The 18,953-nt window shown below is 45.4% G+C and overlaps 1 long non-coding RNA gene across 1 annotated transcript; it reads right to left on the reverse strand.

Moving 5' to 3' along the window:
- Positions 1-6,889: 6,889 nt before the first annotated feature.
- On the reverse strand, positions 6,890-16,373 carry LOC140421723 (uncharacterized). Its single transcript, XR_011947038.1, has 2 exons — positions 16,204-16,373; positions 6,890-9,334 (listed from the first exon to the last, which is right to left on the reverse strand). It is a non-coding gene; the product is annotated as an uncharacterized lncRNA (long non-coding RNA).
- Positions 16,374-18,953: the final 2,580 nt, after the last annotated feature.

An 18,953-nucleotide genomic window follows, 5' to 3' on the forward strand; every position in this document is an offset into this window, starting at 1 on the left:
CAGTGACAAATCCAGAATATTAAACGGCAGCCAGTTATAGGGGTTGTTGACATCAGCAGAAATAAACCAAATATTGTAAGACTATCGATCTTGTATGTGATTAACAGCAGCAATAACAGCAGAATCCAGTCTCTTCAGTCACTCATGAAGCTGTTGATGTGTCAAGAGGTTAAATGACTGAGTGAATCCCTTTCCACACACAGAGCAGATGAACGGCTTCTCCCCTGTGTGAGTACGTGTATGAAACAAACAGCAGGCCGCTGGACTGAGAGTATCTCTACCCACATACAGAGCAGATGAACGGTCATTTCCCCAGAATATGTTGGTGTGCAATGAGAGTGGAGGACTGCCTGAAATTCTTCCCACACTGACTACAAATAAGTGGATTCTCCTCGGTGTGTATTTGTTTGTGTATCAGAAGGCTGGATGAATGAATGAATCCCTTCCCACACACGAAACAAGTGAACGGTCTTTCCCCAGTATGAACATGCTGGTGTACATTGAGGTTAGATGACTGCCTGAACGTCTTTACACAGTGAGTGTAGCTGAATGGGCTTTCCTCAGTGTGAATTTGCTGGTGTGACATGAGGCTGGCTGACCTACTGAATCCCTTCCCACACACAGAACAGATGATTGGCTTCTCCCCAGTGTGACTGCGTTGATTTTCCAGCTGAGATGAACATTTGAACCGTTTACCGCAGTCTTCACATTTCCATACTTTCTCCATGGTGCCAGTGTCCTTGTGTCTCTCCAGGCATAATAACCAGTGAAGAAGGTCATTTAGGATTGCAGCGGAACTTGACAATTGGGCCAGTGGACCGATGAATGGCAGATGGGAGTTTAATTTAGATAAATGTGAGGTGATACATTTTGGTAGATCGAATTGGGGCAGGACCTACTCAGTTAATGGTAGGGAGTTGGGGAGAGTTATAGAACAAAGCGATCGAGGAGGACAGGTTCACAGCTCCTTGAAAGTGGAGTCACAGGTGGACAGGGTGGTGAGGAAGGCATTCGGCATACTTGGTTTCATTAGTCAGAACATTGAATGGGCAGCACGGTAGCATTGTGGATAGCACAATTGCTTCACAGCTCCTGGGTCCCAGGTTCGATTCCGGCTTGGGTCACTGTCTGTGCGGAGTCTGCACATCCTCCCAGTGTGTGCGTGGGTTTCCTCCGGGTGCTCCGGTTTCCTCCCACAGTCCAAAGATGTGCAGGTTAGGTGGATTGGCCATGATAAATTGCCTTTAGTGTCCAAAATTGCCCTTAGTGTTGGGTGGGGTTACTGGGTTATGAGGATAGGGTGGAGCTGTTGACCTTGGGTCGGATGCTCTTTCCAAGAGCCGGTGCAGACTCGATGGGCCGAATGGCCTCCTTCTGCACTGTAAATTCTATGAAATACAGGAGTTGGGACGTCTTGCTAAACTTGTACAAGACATTGGTATGGCCGCATTTGGAGCACTGTGTACAGTTCTGGTCCTATTATAGAAAGGATATTATTAAACTCGAAAGAGTGCAGAAAGGATTTACTCGGATGCGTCCAGTACTTGATGGTTTGAGTTATGAGAGGCTGTACAGACTAGGACTTGATGCCCTGGAGCGTAGGAGGCTTAGGGGTGATCTTATAGAGGTCTGTAAAATAATGAGGGGCACAGATAAGGTAGTCAACATATTTTCCCAAATGTAGGGGAGTCTAAAACTAGAGGGCATAGGTTTAAGTAAGAGATACAAAAGGGAATAGAGGGGCATTTCTTTTCAAACAGAGGGGTGCGAGTATCAGACAGTTATATGAGAAAGCTGGGTATAGAGGGTTATGGGCCAAATGCGGGCAATTGGGACTAGCTCGGTGGTAAAAACTGGGCGGCATGGACAAGTTGGGCCGAAGGGCCTGTTTTCATGCTGTAAACCTCTCTGACTCTCTACAACTGCAGCAAAACATCCCTCCATTTATATTAGATTTCCTTTGCAATAAACAATAATATTCCATTGACCTTCCTAATCACTTGCTGTACCTGCAGACTAACTTGGGATCGGGCACCCCAATCCCTCTGTATCTCAAGAGTTCTGCAATCTCTCTCCATTTAAATAATATTGTTTTATTTAATACTTCCTGACAAAGTGGACATTTTCCCAAGTTATGCTCCATCTATCAGTTTTTACCCTACTCATTTAACCTGTTTGTAGTCCTTGGCAGAGTCCTTAATCGTAGTATTCGGAATAAGGTAAATGAGTTGATGGCGCAAATCATCGTGAATGACTATGATTTAGTGGCCATTACTGAAACATGGTTAAAAGATGGTCACGACTGGGAGTTAAATATCCGAGGGTATCAAACTTTTTGGAAGGACAGAGTGGATGGTAAGGGAGGTGGTGTAGCTCTGTTATTTAAGGATGACATCCGGGCAACAGTAAGGGATGACATCGGTGCTATGGAGGATAAGGTTGAATCCATTTGGGTGGAAATCAGGAATAGTAAGGCGAAAAAGTCACTGATAGGAGTAATCTATAGGCCACCAAATAGAAACATTATGGTGGGGCAGGCAATAAACAAAGAAATAACAGTTTCATGTAGAAATGGTACAGCAGTTATCATGGGGGATTTTAATCTACATCTTGATTGGTTTAACCAGGTCGGTCAAGGCAGCCTTGAGGAGGAGTTTATAGAATGTATCCGCGATAGTTTCCTCGAACAGTATGAAATGGAACCTACGAGGGAACAAGCGGTCCTAGATCTGGTCCTGTGTAATGAGACAGGATTGATTCAGGATCTCATAGTTAGGGATCCTCTCGGAAGGAGCGATCACAATATGGTGGAATTTAAAATACAGATGGAGGGTGAGAAGGTAAAATCAAGCACTAGTGTTTTGTGCTTAAACAAAGGAGATTACAATGGGATGAGAGAAGAACTAGCTAAGGTAGACTGGGAGCAAAGACTTTATGGTGAAACAGTTGAGGAACAGTGGAGAACCTTCCAAGTGATTTTTCACAGTGCCGAGCAAAGGTTTATACCAACAAAAAGGAAGGACGGTAAAAAGAGGGAAAATCGACCGTGGATATCTAAGGAAATAAGGGAGAGTATCAAATTGAAGGAAAAAGCATACAAAGTAGCAAAGACCAGTGGGAGACTAGAGGACTGGGAAATCTTTAGGGGGCAACAGAAAGCTACTAAAAAAGCTATAAAGAAGAGTAAGATAGATTATGAGAGTAAACTTGCTCAGAATATAAAAACAGATAGTAAAAGTTTCTACAAATACATAAAACAAAAAAGAGTGGCTAAGGTAAATATTGGTCCTTTAGAGGATGAGAAGGGAGATTTAATAATGGGAGATGAGGAAATGGCTGAGGAACTGAACAGGTTTTTTGGGTCGGTCTTCACAGTGGAAGACACAAATAACATGCCAGTGACTGATGGAAATGAGGTTATGACAGGTGAGGACCTTGAGAGGATTGATTTCACCAAGGAGGTAGTGATGGGCAAGCTAATGGGGCTAAAGGTAGACAAGTCTCCTAGCCTTGATGGAATGCATCCCAGAGTGCTAAAAGAGATGGCTAGGGAAATTGCAAATGCACTAGTGATAATTTACCAAAATTCACTAGACTCTGGGGTGGTCCCAGCGGATTGGAAATTAGCAAACGTGACACCACTGTTTAAAAAAGGAGGTAGGCAGAAAGTGGGTAATTATAGGCCAGTGAGCTTAACTTCGGTAGTAGGGAAGATGCTGGAATCTATCATCAAGGAAGAAATAGCGAGGCATCTGGATGGAAATTGTTCCATTGGACAGATGCAGCATGGGTTCATAAAGGGCAGGTCGTGCCTAACTAATTTAGTGGAATTTTTTGAGGACATTAACAGTGCGGTAGATAACGGGGAGCCAATGGATGTGGTATATCTGGATTTCCAGAAAGCCTTTGACAAGGTGCCACACAAAAGGTTGTTGCATAAGATAAAGATGCATGGCATTAAGGGTAAAGTAGTAGCATGGATAGAGGATTGGTTAATTAATAGAAAGCAAAGAGTGGGGATTAATGGGTGTTTCTCTGGTTGGCAATCAGTAGCTAGTGGTGTCCCTCAGGGATCAGTGTTGGGCCCACAACTGTTCACAATTTACATAGATGATTTGGAGTTGGGGACCAAGGGCAATGTGTCCAAGTTTGCAGACGACACTAAGATAAGTGGTAAAGCAAAAAGTGCAGAGGATACTGGAAGTCTGCAGAGGGATTTGGATAGGCTAAGTGAATGGGCTAGGGTGTGGCAGATGGAATACAATGTTGACAAATGTGAGGTTATCCATTTTGGTAGGAATAACAGCAAAAGGGATTATTATTTAAATGATAAAATATTAAAACATGCTGCTGTGCAGAGAGACCTGGGTGTGCTAGTGCATGAATCGCAGAAAGTTGGTTTTCAGGTGCAACAGGTGATTAAGAAGGCAAATGGAATTTTGTCCTTCATTGCTAGAGGGATGGAGTTTAAGACTAGGGAGGTTATGCTGCAATTGTCTAAGGTGTTAGTGAGGCCACACCTGGAGTATTGTGTTCAGTTTTGGTCTCCTTACTTGAGAAAGGACGTACTGGCACTGGAGGGTGTGCAGAGGAGATTCACTAGGTTAATCCCAGAGCTGAAGGGGTTGGATTACGAGGAGAGGTTGAGTAGACTGGGACTGTACTCGTTGGAATTTAGAAGGATGAGGGGGGATCTTATAGAAACATATAAGATTATGAAGGGAATAGATAGGATAGATGCAGGCAGGTTGTTTCCACTGGCGGGTGAAAGCAGAACCAGGGGGCGTAGCCTCAAAATAAGGGGAAGTAGATTTAGGACTGAGTTTAGGAGGAACTTCTTCACCCAAAGGGTTGTGAATCTATGGAATTCCTTGCCCAGTGAAGCAGTAGAGGCTCCTTCATTAAATGTTTTTAAGATAAAGATAGATAGTTTTTTGAAGAATAAAGGGATTAAGGGTTATGGTGTTTGGGCCGGAAAGTGGAGCTGAGTCCACAAAAGATCAGCCATGATCTCATTGTGTGGTGGAGCAGGCTCGAGGGGCCAGATGGCCTACTCCTGCTCCTAGTTCTTATGTTCTTAAATCCACTTCACAAATTACTTTCCTCCCGGTCTTTGAGGCATCAGAAAATTTAGCCGCCAGGCATTCAATCCCATCATCCAACACATTCATACAGATTGTAAATGGTTGAGAGCCCAGCACTGATCCTGGTGACATTCCACTTGTCACATCTTACCAACCCCGAAATTACCCATTTCTACCTACTTGCTGCTTCCTGTTAGCTAACCAATCCTCTATCCATGCTGATATGTTGTCCCCAAACCTTGAACTCTTATTTTGTGCAATAACCTTTGATGTGGCACCTTGGGAAATACCTTCTGGAAATTCAGATAAAGCACATCTACAGGTTCCCCTTTATTGACATCCATAAGACATAGGAGCGGAAGTAAGGCCATTCGGCCCATCGAGTCCACTCCGCCATTCAATCATGGCTGATTTCAACTCCATTTACCCGCTCTCTCTCCATAGCCCTTAATTCCTCGAGAAATCAAGAATTTATCAACTTCTGTCTTAAAGACACTCAACGTCCCGGCCTCCACCACCCTCTGTGGCAATGAATTCCACAGACCCACCACTCTCTGGCTGAAGAAATTTCTCATCCCTGTTCTAACGTGACTCCCTTTTATTCTAAGGCTGTGCCCCCGCCCGGGTCCTAGTCTTCCCTGCTAATGGAAACAACTTCCCTACATCCACCCTATCTAAGCCATTCATTATCTTGTAAGTTTCTATTAGATCTCCCCTCAACCTCCTAAACTCCAATGAATATAATCCCAGGATCCTCAGACGTTCATCGTATGTTAGGCCTACCATTCCTGGGATCATCCGTGTGAATCTCCGCTGGACCCGCTCCAGTGCCAGTATGTCCTTCCTGAGGTGTGGGGCCCAAAATTGCTCACAGTATTCTAAATGGGGCCTAACTAATGCTTTATAAAGCTTCAGAAGTACATCCCTGCTTTTATATTCCAAGCCTCTTGAGATGAATGACAACATTGCATTTGCTTTCTTAATTACGGACTCAACCTGCAAGTTTACCTTTAGAGAATCCTGGACTAGGACTCCCAAGTCCCTTTGCACTTCAGCATTATGAATTTTGTCACCGTTTAGAAAATAGTCCATGCCTCTATTCTTTTTTCCAAAGTGCAAGACCTCGCACTTGCCCACGTTGAATTTCATCAGCCATTTCTTGGACCACTCTCCTAAACTGTCTAAATCTTTCTGCAGCCTCCCCCACCTCCTCCATACTACCTGCCCCTCCACCTATCTTTGTATCATCGGCAAACTTAGCCAGAATGCCCCCAGTCCCGTCATCTAGATCGTTAATATATAAAGAGAACAGCTGTGGCCCCAACGCTGAACCCTGCGGGACACCACTCGTCACCGGTTGCCATTCCGAAAAAGAACCTTTTATCCCAACTCTCTGCCTTCTGCCTGACAGCCAATCGCCAATCCATGTTAGTACCTTGCCTCGAATACCATGGGCCCTTATTTTACTCAGCAGTCTCCCGTGAGGCACCTTATCAAAGGCCTTTTGGAAGTCAAGATAGATAACATCCATTGGCTCTCCTTGGTCTAACCTATTTGTTATCTCTTCAAAGAACATCCCTTGTTACTTCTCAGAGAACCTTGATAAATTAGTCAATCACGATTGATTCCCTGAACCCAATTTTCAAACACTGTGTCAAAAGAAAATTCAAATCTCCTCTACCCCTCTGGCTCCTTTGCCAATTACCTGAGAGGGACTCACTTTCTGTTAAAGAGCCTGTCAACCCCTTTCACCCATTTTCCCGAAAGTGAACACATTTAATCAGGAAAAGTCCAACAAATTCAAATATTTTCCTGTTAAAAGTTTATTAACGAAACAGAACATGGTTAAAAAATCTAACAAAAAATTACTTGAGGATCAAAGACAACCAGAGTAACAGGATGTTCACAATGTTCTGGGTCCCAAATGGTTTCCCTTCGGCTTCTCTGTACCCTGTTCCCGTGACTCCCCGCTTTGGAGACGGAGGCACTGAACCCTGGGGGTTGCATCACCTGGTCACCCTCGCCCCTGAACCCTGATTGGTTGGAGGTGCAGTTCCCAGTCAGTCTTCCAGCACCTTCCTGTCTCTATTAATGGAGAAATTAATGGGGCTGAAAGTGAATAAATCCCCAAAAGCTGATGATTTACATCCCAGAGTGTTGAACGAGGTGGCTGTGGAGATCTCTATTCCTCATTCTAAATTCTCCTGACTCTATCTGGAACGGACAAAACTTTTGTCCAAGCCAAATGTTTCCTTTTTACGTAGCCACAGAAGCTTTTACAGTCCATTTTTATGTATTTTGCCAATTCACATTCTATTCTATTCGCCCTTTTTTTCCTCGGTGTCTTAGTCGAAGAACTGAAATAAATCCTCTGGAAGGAGTCATCATTTTGGACAGGTTCTGAGACAATTCAGTTTCAACTTCCATGAGAGAGTAACTATAATCTTGGCGTGTGATTTTAGATTGTGTAACAGGACAAAGTTCTATTTTGTACTTTACTGTGTAATTTTCCGAGTTGAAGTAGCATCTAGTTTGTTTGTTTGTTGCGTTAAAAGTCATAAAACTTGAAGTCCCGTCGTGTGATCCTTTAATCTGTTGACTGGGAATTTGATTTTTTTTTCTAAGAAAGTTGCTGACATTTATGGGGGTTCTAAATCCTCAAGTTTTGACTTCCTATTTGAGCCTCGGGCATCTTTCTGTCTCTATTGCTCGTGTCACTGACAGCCAGGTGATGGAGCTGAGGGCTGAATTTAGCTGAGAATAACGGAACCTGTGCCCCAGTTGGGGAACTGCCATGGGCTGAGTTGAATCCGCACTGTTGGTTTTGCTCTGCATCACGAACCAGTCGTCCAGCCAACTGAGCTAACTGACCCCTGATAAATATGTAATCATTCCTGAAATATTAGGTATTCCCTGTAACAATCAGTTTCCCAGTCCACTCAGACAACATGCCCCTCATACCCTGATAGTTTTCTTCTGTGAGGAACACCCAGATAAGTTAAACAAAAGAACCCTGTAACCACCCAGGCCCATCTTCATGGCAACATGGCTTTGGGGGGGTTCCGAACAGAAATGGAAACAAAATATCTTCAACTTCCAAACATCCATTCACTCTATGATCCTTGTGCAATTTGAAGCCAGGTATTAGCAACAAGGCTCAGAGAGCATCAGCCCACTGGAGGCAAAGTGGTGAGACCGGCCAGTCCAGCAGAAAGAAACCCTCCGACCATCCCCACTGACCACCTGTCAGAATGAACAAAATGCAGTCCTGGGTGTAGAGCAGAAACAATAACAGCAGAATCCAACCTCTGGAATAGATTGTGAAACTGTTGGTGTCACAGCAGGTGTGGTGAAACATGCAATCCCGTCTCACAGTGAGAGGTGGACGGAGTCTCCCCAGTGTGAACTCGCTGATGTGCCTGCAGGTTGAATGCTCGAGTAAATCCTTTCCCACACTGAGGGCAGGTGAATGGCCTCTCCCCAGTGTGAACTCGCTGGTGTCTTCGCAGGTGAGATAATTGAGTAAATCCTTTCCCACATTGAGAGCATGTGAATGGCCTCTCCCCAGTGTGAACTCGCTGATGTATTTGCAGGGTGGATGAATCACTGAATCTTTTTCGACACTGAGGGCAGGTGAATGGCCTCGCCCCAGTGTGAACTCGCTGATGTCTCTGCAGGTTGGATGAATCATTGAATCCCTTCCCACACTGAGAGCAGGGGAATGGCCTCTCCCCAGTGTGAACTCGCTGGTGTGTCTACAGGCTGGAGAACTGTGTGAATCCCTTACCACACTGAGAGCAGGTGAACGGTCTCTCCCCATTGTGACTGCGTCGATGAGTCTCCAGCTGAGATGGGAATCTGAATCCCTTCCCACAGTCCCCACATTTCCACGGTTTCTCCATGTTTTGGGTCCCCTCGTGTCTCTCCAGATTGGACATTAGTGGAAGCCTTGTCTCCACATAGAACATGTGCACTGTTGCTCCTCACTGTGAATTGTGCGATTTTTTTCAGGCTGTGTAACTGGTTAATGCTCTTTCCACAGTCAGTTCACTGGAACACTCTCACTCGAGTGTGTGTTGTGTGGATCTCGGTGCTTTTCCAGTCATACTGATGTTTCAAATCTTAAGAAGCTGACAGTTTGGGTAAATGTTTCTCCTTCTCGATTCAAAGGCCTAAGGAATCGAGTGACTCAGTCAGATCGAGACTTGACTGTTTAGATTTCTGTCTGTAATTCCTCCTAGTTGAATATCCTGTAAAAAAAAAATTACAAAATTCATCACTGTCAGTACAGGATAGAAACTCAGAAGAATAATTCTAATTAAATGGAACATATTTTCCTCTCTCTTATTCCCCGAAAGCTGTAAATCTCCATCCCACACACTCCCTCCATTCTCACTCTGCTGTATCTAACATTCACCCTCCCTATTCTCCTGAAGGTGCTGATTCAGGCTGATTGACAGATCCAAGCTCACAGCTTCCTGTCCAGGAGTTCATAAAAAATATGAGCTGCAGTCGGCCATTCGGCCCATTGAGCCTGAAACATTCAATGGGATCATTGGCCGATCTACCTCAGCACCGTTTTCCCACACTATCCCCATATCCCTCGACATCTTCAATATCTAGAAACCTATCAATCTGTGACTTGAAAATACTTAATGACTGAAGCTCCGGAATCCTCGGGGGTAGAGAATTCCAAACCTTCACCACATCATCGAATAAAGAAATCCCTTCTCATTTCAACTTTCACTCCATCTATCTGCCAGTTCCCGATAACACTCAACATCCTCATCAATCAGAAATCTGTCTGTGCCGGGTGTCGGGCATGTGCTGCGGGAGCTGCTTTTCCGCAGGTTCTGGTGCCACTAACCTATAATCTGTCACTTATCCTGATTGCCCGCCACTCATCCACCTAATCCTTGAATTCATATTTGTTATGATGTCTTTGGAAGACTCAGAGTTCGGTTTGGTAGGATTATGCCAATAAAAGTGAAGAAATGTCGATAAAACAGCGCAGGTGGATTCAGCGGGAATGGAGTAGCCTTTTCAACATGGCGGCCTGACCCTCAGGAGGTCTCACCCTCTCTGGGGCTCTCTCAGAAGCGGCGAAAATTATAACTGCTGACATTATCCGTGTTATTGACCAGAGGCTGAGTGTGCTGACTCAATATCTGTGAGCTCATGAGGACCAGAGGAAAGAATCCTGAATGTTCTGCAAGGTGCCTCCTCGACGGAGGCAAGAATTCAATCCTTTGAAAACCAGCCGAGTGGCTGTCGGAGATCCTGGAGGACTTGGAGAACCGAGGGTCGGAGAACGAACATCCGAGTCATTGCCTGTCAGATGGTCATTATCGAATTTACAGTGTAGGAGGCCACTCGGCCCATCGAGTCTGCACCTTGGAAACAGCACCCCAGCCAAGCCCATACCTCCACCCCATCCCCGTAACCCAGTAACCCCACCTAACATTTTATTTGGACACTGAGGGCAATTTATCGTGGTCAATCCACCGAACCTGCATATCTTTGGACTGTGGGAGGAAACCGGAGCACCCGGAGGAAACCCACGTTGACACGGGGAGAACGTGCAGACTCTGCACAGTCAGTGACCCAAGCCGGGAATCGAACCTGGGACCCTGGAGCTGTGAAGCTACTGTGCTAACCATTGTGCTACTGTGCTGCCTATAAATTATGTTATTTTCTGTTCATTTAGTGTGGAGGGTAAGGCTCCCGTTAGGTTCTTTAAGGACCGACTGCCACGTTTTCTCAGCTGGATGTGAAGCCTGGGCGTTTCAAATTAGAAAGGGTTCATCGTATCCTGTCTCTGAGGCTGAGGGATAGTTTTCATCCCAGGCCTGTAATCATTCACTTCCACAATTTGAAAGATCAGCAGAAGGTCCTGGAGACAGGTACGGTGAGGTGGCACCTGGCCCCAGGAAGGAGTGAGGATTTACTTATTCCAGGACTTTTCGGCAGCAACACAGACGAAGCGTCGAGGCTTCGATGAAGTTCAAAGGCAGGTCAAGCATGTGGGGAGTGAATTACGTCAGGCTTTATCCTGCAACCTGAAAAATGGTATCCAACAACTCCGTCAAGTCTTTCAATAATCCAACTATTGCCTTGGCCTTCATTAAATCCATGAAGGGCCAGGATCTGGAGGGATGGTTTGTAGCTCGGACTAACTCAGGTTCTAATCCGGACTCTTTCCCTGTCATGGTGTTGTCTGAATTTCAGAATCACAGAAATACATATCGGGACAGGAGTAGGCCATTCAGCCCCTCGAGCCTGTCCTGCCATTTAGTGAGATCAGGCTGATCTGTGACCTAACTCCATATCCCTGAATATCTTTGCTCAACAAAAGTCTATCTATTTCAGATATAAAATTAACAACAGATCCAGCTTCACCTGCTGTTTGTGGGAGAGAGTTCCAAACCTCTCCCACCCTGTGTGTGAAGAAGTTCTTCCTAACATCTCTACTGAATGGTCCAGCCCTGATTTTTAGACAATGATCCCCAGTTTTAGAACCTCCAACCAGTGGAAACAGTTTATCTTCATCGCCCCTGTCTTTCCCTGTTCATCTCTCAAATACTTCAATTAGATCACACCTGAACTTTCTAAATTCTAGCTAAAACAGGCCTAATTTGTGTAATTTCTCCTCATAACTCAACCCCTGTAGTCCAGGTATTGTGGGGTATCGTCTTAGTAAACCTGTGTTACATTCCCTCCAAGGCCAAAATATCCTTCCTAAGGTGTGGTGCCCAGACCTGCTCTCACTTCTCCAAGTGGGGTCTTGTATAGCTGCAGCATAACCTCTGAGTCTTTATACTCCAATCCTCCAGATTGCACAGTGGTTAGCACTGCTGCCTCACAGCTCCAGGGTCCCAGGTTCAATTCCGACCTCGGGTGACTGTCTGTGTCGAGATTTTACTTTCTTCCCGTGTCTGCATGGGTTTCCTCTAGGTGCTCTGGTTTCCTCCCACTGTCCAAAGATGGGCAGGTTAGGTGGATTGACCATGCTAAATTGCCCCTTAGTATCCAAAAGGTTAGGTGGGGTTACGGGGAAAGGGTGGAATTTGGGCTTAGGCAGAGTGCTGTTTCCAAGGGCCGGTGCAGACTCGATGGTCGGAATGGCCTCCTTCTGCACTGTATATTCTCTGATTCTATGTAAATGCCAGCATTCCATTCGCCTTTTTGATTATTTTCTGCACTTCTTCCTGGCAGTTTAGGGATCTGTGCATCTCAACCCCCAGACTCTTTGCCACCCACTGAACTTAACCTCTTTCCATTTAGAAAGTATTCTGCTCTATTCTTTTTTGGTTCAAAACGTATAACTTCACACTTCATAGATTATCATAGAATTTACAGTGCAGAAGGAGGCCATTCGGCCCATCGAGTCAATTGCAGTTGTAATCGAGTTGATTACATGGAATTCCAGTTGCCACAATTTTGTCCATTCAGCTAGTCTGTCAATATCTCCTTGCAATGTGATGCCATCATCTAGGCTGTCCGTAATGCCATCTAACTTTGTATCATCAGCAACAGTGAAGAGGCCCTTCCGCCCATTGAGTCTGCACCGACACTGGCAAAACACCTGACCGACCTGATTCCATTTGCCAGCACTTGGCCCATAGCCTTGCATGTTATGACGTGTCAAGTGTTCATCCAGGTACTTTTTAACCCGCTTCTACCACCCTCCCAGGCAGTGCGTTCCAAACCGTTACCATCCTCTGGGTAAAAAGGTTTTTACTCAAAACCCCCCTAAACCTCCTGCCCCTCACCATGAGCTTGTGTCCCCTTGTGACTGACCTTCAACTGAGGGGAACAGCTGTTCCCGATCCACCCTGTCCAAGCCCCTAATAATCTTGTACACCCCAATAATCTTGTACACCTTGATCAGGTCGCCCTCCCCCCCCACCCCCACCCTTCTCGGCTCCAATGAAAACAACCCAAGCCTATAGCATAACCCAGAAAATTAAAAGGAAAATCCAGGATAATCCAGGAAATTACAATCTGGTGAACTTTACGTCAGTGGTAGGGAAATTATTGGAAATTATTCGAGACAGGATTTGCTCCCATTTCGAAGCACATGGACGTACCAGCGAGAGGCAGCATGGTTTGTGAAGGAGAGACTGTGTCTCACTAGCTTGATCAAGTTTTTCGAAGAAGTGACGGAGATGATTGATGAAGGTAGTAAGCCCCTTGGCAGACTGGTACAGAAGGTGAAGTCACACAGGATCAGAGGTGAGCTGATAAGATAGATACAGAACTGGCTTGGTCATAGAAGACTGAGGGTAGCAGCAGAAGGGTGCTTTTCTGAATGGATGGCTATGACTAGTGGTGTTCCGTAGGGAGCAGTGCTGCGACATGTGTAGTTTGCAGTTATATATAAATGATTTGGAGGAAAATGTAATTGCTTTGATTAGTAAGTTTGCAGACGACACAAAGTTGGTGGAATTGCGGATAGTGATGTGGACTGTCAGAGGATTCTGCAGGATACAGATCGGTTGGAGACTTGGGTGGCGAAATGGCAGATGGAGTTTATTCCAGACAAATGAGAGGTAATATATTTTGGAAGGTCTAATACAGGTGGGAAATATACAGTAAATGGCAGAACCCTTAAGAGTATTGACAGGCAGAGGGATCTAGGTGTACAGGTCCACAGGCCACTGAAAGGGCATCGTAGGTGGAGAAGGTAGTCAAGAACACAAACGGCATGCTTGCCTTCATTGGCCAGGGAATTGAGTTTAAAAATTGGCAAGTCATGTTGCAGCTGTATAGAACCTTAGTTAGGCCACACTTGGAATATAGTGTTCAATTCTGGTCGCCACACTACCAGAAAGATGCGGACACTTTGGAGAGGATACAGAAAAGATTTACAGGATGCTGCCTGGTATGGAGGGCATTAGCTATAAGGATAGGTTGGAGACACTTGGTTTGTTCTCACTGGAACGACAGAGGTTGAGGGGCGACCTGATAGAAGTCTACAAAATTACGAGGGGCATGGACAGTGAAGATGGTCAGAAATTTTTTTCCAGGGTGTAAGAGTCAATTATTGGGGGACACAGGTTTAAGGTGTGATGGGGCAAAGTTTAGGGGAGATGTACGAGGGAAATTTTTTTTACAGAGAGGGTAGTGGGTGCCTGGAACTCACTGCCAGAGGTGCTGGTGAAAGCAGGTACGATAGTGACATTTAAGGGATGTCTTGACAAATACATAAATAGGTTGGGAATAGAGGAATATAGACCCCGGAGGAGTAGACGGCTTTAGGTCAGACGGGCAGCATGGTCGGTGCAGGCTTGGGAAGGCCGAAGGTTCAGGCTTGGGAAGGCCGAAGGGCCTGTTCCTGTGCTGAACGTTTCTGTGCTCTTTGTTTGTTCCAGCCAACCTCTCTTCAGAACTAAAATGTTCCATCCCATGCAACCTCCTCTGCATTGTCTCCAATCACATCCTTCCTATAATGTGGCGAGCAGAAATGCGAATAGTAATGTCCCATATGTCTTTTTCACCACCCTATTAACCTGCCCTTCCACGTTCAGAGATCTCTGGACAAACTCGCCAAGGTCCCTCTGTTGCTCAGAACTTCCCAGTGTCGTGCTGCTCATTGAATACTTCCTGGTCACATTACCCCTTCCAAAGTGTGTCACCTCACTTTTTAGGTTTCAATTCCATTTGACCATTCCGTCTATATCTTCCTGATACCCAGGACACTCAACCTCACTGTTAACCACCCGGCCAATCTTTGAGTCACTCGCAAGTCTCCCACGTGGGATCTTGTCAAATGCTTTATTGAAATCCATGTATACTACATCAACTGCACAAACCCCATCTACACACCTGGTCACATGCTCAAAAAATGCAATCAAATTTGTTCAGCATGACCTCCCTCTGACAGAGTCATGCTGACTGTTCCTGATCAAACCTCGCCAAGTGGAGATAAGAGTGCATCAGAATTTTCTCCAATAGTTTCCCTGCCACTGACATGGGACTCACTAGTCTGCAGTTACCTGGCTTATCTCCACAAACGTTCTTTTTTTCTTTAATTTAGAGTACCCAATTGTTTTTTTTTCCAATTAAGGGGCAATTTAGCATGGCCAATCCACCTAACCTGCACATCGTTGGGCTGTGGGGGTGAAACCCACGCAGACATGGGGAGAATATGCAAACTCCACACAAACAGTGACCCAGGGCCAGGATTCGAACCTGGATCCTCAGGACCGCAGTCCCAGTGCTATCGACTGCACCGCATGCCGCCCCTTCTACAATCTTTCTTAAATAGTAGGACCACATTAGCTGTTCTCGAGTCCCCGTGGCCAGAGCGGAATTAAAACTTTGGGTCAGAGCACATGAAATCTCCTCCCTGTCTCCCACAGCATCAAATTGGGATTCTAATACAGGTGGGAATTCCACAATTCATCCAGACTTAGTAATCTAATAATTTTATGGGCGGCACAGTAGCATTGCTCCTTCACGCACCAGGGACCTGGATTCGATTACGGCTTGGGTCACTGTCTGTTTGGAGTCTGCATGTTCTCCCCATGTCTGCATGGGTTTCCTCCGGGTGTCCCGGTTTCCTCCCACAAGTACCGAAAGACGAGCTTGTTAGGTGAATTGGACATTCTGAATTCTCCCTCTGGGAACCTGAACAGGCGCCGGAGTGTGGCGACTAGGGAATTTTCAGTCACTTCATTGCAGTATTCATGTAAGCCTACTTGTGAAATGAAATGAAAATCGTTTATTGTCACAAGTAGGCTTCAAATGAAGTTACTGTGAAAAGCTCCGGCGCCTGTTCAGGGAGACTGGTACGGGAATTGAACCATGCTTAGTCTGCTTTAAAAGCCAGCTCTTTAGCCCTGTGCTAAACTAGCCCCTAATAATAAAGATTATTATAATTTAAGCCTACTTGTGACAATAATAAAGATTATTGTGAATGGGCCAAAGAGCCTCTTTCCGTGCTGTAAAGAGAAGGAATGAATGAGAAGGACTTTATAGAGAAACTGCCAAAGCCACAACATTCACCAGCTCCAAGGACACACCTTAGCTCCCTTTCCAATCTGAAAGCAGCCTGAGCTGGATTTACATTCCCCTTAATTGATCATTGCTGGGTGATAATCCTGTACTTCCTCACCTCACACCACTGTGACAGCACCTTCACTACACAGACTGCAGCAACTGACCAAACATCACCTTCCCAATTATTCCTGAAGGCACCACCTTCCCAACCTGCCCCCTTGCCTGAGGTGTGGTGATCCTCAGGTCACATCACCGCCGGTCAGCTCTCTCCCGGGACCAGGCCCTGGTTAGCAGCCGCCATCTTGGGGAAGCAGAGCGCATGCGCTGGTGTCTTGGTGATGCAACAGCGAGTGGGCGGGACCTGAAGGTTTCTGTTCCCAGCCGGGTCCTAATGCTTATCATACATATCAGGGGGCCAGATTTTTAAAACGTTTCACCCACTCCCAGGCTGAACCTGATGTTTGTCGTCTGGAGGTCCCGTGGATCACGGATACATTCAGTGTGAGAGGCTGCAGCCTCTATATAGCTACCTGAAGGGGGTTATGTTACGTTTGATTACATTTCGCGGACTTTCTAGTCCATTATCAGGATGTTTGTGTGATATTTTCCTACTCTCTGATTGATTTTTAAAAAATTTAAAATACATTTCAGCAGCAAGCTTACTGGTGATTTTTAACTGATAGAAGGTTATTTATCATCACACTATTTCCTGCATCTTTGAACATCTCAGTCTCTCTTCTCTTTCACAATCACTGACACATACACAGAAATTAGGTACAGATCAAGTTGAAGCTGTAATGATGAAAATGGAATGCAGACTGCAATCTTTATATCGCTGCAGGCCAGTCGTCTTCTTGTTGAGCTGATCCTTTAGTTGGAGTGAAGCGTTTTTAGAAACAAATAATTCTTATGAGTCTCTGAAGCTTCTTGTAGATGATTAGCCAGGAGGTTGGTTCTCAGGTGGGCTTGGAAACTGGAATAAGTTCAGTACTGTGGCTGCACTGGGAGACATTCAGCTCCGCTGGTTCAGCTGGTTCCTGGTGCTCCAGATGCTTCTCACGCACACATTTGCTTTGTTCAGGGTTTATTATACTGCATCCCTGACAATTAACTGCAGAGTTAAAACTCTGGGACCCAGAACACCCCGATACAATAGCAGTTTACGATGCTCACTCACGCTTATCTCTGCCCCAATTCGAGCTCATTCTCCAGTGTTCAATTTGACACTTGGAGACCAACACTCCAGAGATTTCATATTCCTCAAATACTGGTTCATCCTGACACAACAAGACATTTAAACTTCACAGGTGGCTGCAAACTTTCCTTATTCAGATCCGTGTTTAACTAAATATTGGTCACAGTATCGAATATTACCCACAGTTTAATGTCCATAATAACATGTTAAGTTGCAGCCACCTTGGCAGAGTTTGTGGATCTTACAATCTATAATATCTAGTATCCTTGTGCTGAGTGTGACATCCTGAATCTACTCTTGGGTCTGATTAAAACAGTGCATTGTAGCTGGGTGGGATCGGCGGCACGGCAGCAAAGTGGTTAGCACTGTTGCTTCACAGCTACCGGGTCCCAGGTTCGATTCCCAGCTTGGATCACTGTCTGTGCAGAGTCTGCACGTTCTCCCCGTGGGTTTCCTCCGGGTGCCCTGGTTTCCTCCCACAAGTCCCGAAAGACGTGCTGTTAGGTGCATTGGACATTCTGAATTCTCCCTCTATATATCTGAACAGACGCCGGAATGTGGCAACCAGGGGATTTTCACAGTAACTTCATTGTAGTGTTAATGTATGCCTACTTATGACAATAAAGAGTATTATTATTATGGAGGCGGGTGGGTGGTTACTCTGGCTGCCGACTTCTGTTCTGTGGTCTTGTCTATTCCCAGTGGCCCTGCAGAGGGAGCATCCGATATCCACCGGAATGCTTGACACCTTCCACAACCAGTGGACACCTCAGCGGACAGAGTGTTTCAGAGACACTGGGAACAATATTCTGGTTCAGTTAGGAAGGTTCCCGACACTTTTCTTGGGACTCGCTGATTTTGGTCTTTTATTTTGACTGGACCACAGGCTTGGGGAAAGCAAGAGAGGAAAGAAGGTTCAATAGAAATTAGAATGATCTGTTGTGAATTTCTATCCTATTCTTACAGTGATCATTTTTGTAAACTTCTTTTTCAGGCATTAGAACGGGAGGATTGGCAGCTGGGCAACTCGAACCAAATATAACATCGAGATCTGACAGTCACTCAATTCATTAGCATCTAAATATCACAAACTGTCAATGTGCTTGTCTGTTCTGACTGTGGGAAGAGATTTCAAACATCAGTGTGACTGGAAAAGCCCCGAGACACACACACACCTCAGTGAGGGTGTTCCAGTGAACTGACTGTGGGAAGAGCTTTAACCAGTTACACAGCCTGAAAAATCATCCTGTTTCCTCTTCTGGGAAAGTCTAGGACCAAAGGGCATAATCTCAGGGGAAGGGGTCTCAAATTTAGGACAGAGATGAGGAGACATTTCTTCTCTCAGAGGGTAGTGAATCTGTGGAATTCTTTAACTGGCATTCTGCCTTTGGAGTTTACCAAAATAAGGCAAAGGTGAAGGTGGCGTAACCCGGATGGGCCGCTTGGTGGCGCAGTGGCTCTTTCACTGAGGGGCCATGAGTTCAGAAACATCCCAGACAGGACTGGTGAGAAATATCTGTCTGGGAAAGGGGAGAAAACTGTGTAATCGGGGAAATGGAGCGCTGCCGAAGGACCTTAGAGAAAGGAGTTCAGCAAAGTATTATTTTCTTCATTTTTCATTCAATATTTATTGCAATTTCAGAGAAAATATTACAGAAAAGCTTATTTTG

Source organism: Scyliorhinus torazame, chromosome 5, assembly GCF_047496885.1.
Source record: "Scyliorhinus torazame isolate Kashiwa2021f chromosome 5, sScyTor2.1, whole genome shotgun sequence".
Lineage (NCBI taxonomy): Eukaryota > Metazoa > Chordata > Chondrichthyes > Carcharhiniformes > Scyliorhinidae > Scyliorhinus > Scyliorhinus torazame.